The following is a 1,409-nucleotide window of genomic DNA, read 5'->3' on the forward strand; positions in this document are numbered from 1 at the left end:
AGAGAGATAGAACCGCTTGTACCTGACTCTCCTGCCCTAAACCTAAAAAGGTTTTGGATTGGCCCTCCCTCCATGTCTCTGGCTTATTCCGACAGCACCATCAGAGGCTCTTTGATGTATGTGATACACTAATTTGAATCCTGCCAATTGTTTTTTGAAAATAAACTGGTGATTCTCCCTCCCCAGATCTGCTATCCTAATCCTAACCATTTCAATCCCTAACCCCTTTTGGTTTATTTCCCCTCCCATCCCACTCCCCTTTTCCTGAGGCTTTAGGGGCGGGACTTGGTCCCCACCCTCAAAACCTTAAATCATTGCATCTGTGCATTTCTCTCTGTGTATCCCTCTGAAGAAGCAGCATGTCCTGCGAAACGTAAGGGAGAAAAGACTGAATTGGGCCAAAACTTTAGACCTCAGCCCAGATTTCTAGCTTTAAGTTGCCAAATTTGGCTTTTGATTTTTTATCTAAATGATTTTAATCCTATACAGCTAAATAAATTGGATTTTAAATATGTCAGTATGAGGCTCTTTATCTTGCCGGCCTGCAAATTCCTCTCAGCCTAACAGAGAAGAAAAACCATTCTGAAAACAAGTGGATTAGGACGAGAAGGAATAAAAAAACTCTTTTTTGAACTTAAAAGAAAGCAATAGAGACTTCCTCCTTGTGGGATTATTCCAAGCACAAATGTGACTGTGAGTGGGAACTAACCTTTTCCATCTGAGGACAGATTTTCCACTCCAGGACTACAGAGGCCTAGAGGTTTCCATGCTTCTGGAAGAAGGCGGCTCAGGAACCCTTCAGACACATCCAGGTAGGCCTCCTACTGACTATGGCTTTTTCTAACAGGTCTGGAGCGGCCCACTTCAGCCGGACAGAGAGATTTGACACAGACACACAGACAAACACACACAATAGAAATAGGAACGGGAGGGAGCAGAGGGGGAGGGAAAAGAATAGAAATGGGATTCGATTTCCTAGACAAATTAAGCAATCTACTAATTATCAACCTCTGGATGTTCAAACTAGGCAGTTGACCAAACAATATTTTAAATTAATACAGGCAATTCATCATAAAGCAATCATAGACTCAGCTATTGCAAACAAAGATCCACCAAGAGGGATGGCAAAACAAGTGACTAAACTCACAAGTTTCATTAAACCAGCCTCACCTTCTGAGGAGGTTCAAAGGGCAGTAGAGAGAAACACTAAACAGTGGTTAGAGAACAACTTACTGGCGCTGCAAGAACATTATATTAATGTGATTACAAACTATGCCAACCTTGCCTTTAATGAAAATGCTCTTCGAATTGCAATTACTTGGGCAGGAAAAAGATACAAGGCCAGACTAACTCAATCTACTGTGGAAACTATACAGAACTTCTTCTCAGGGGAGGGAGAATCACTTGAT

This window comes from Aulonocara sp. 'chitande type north' Nkhata Bay, linkage group LG5, assembly GCF_057382095.1.
Source record: "Aulonocara sp. 'chitande type north' Nkhata Bay isolate Kocher_YH1m ecotype deep benthic linkage group LG5, A_spYH_male_GT1.1, whole genome shotgun sequence".
Classification (NCBI taxonomy): domain Eukaryota; kingdom Metazoa; phylum Chordata; class Actinopteri; order Cichliformes; family Cichlidae; genus Aulonocara; species Aulonocara sp. 'chitande type north' Nkhata Bay.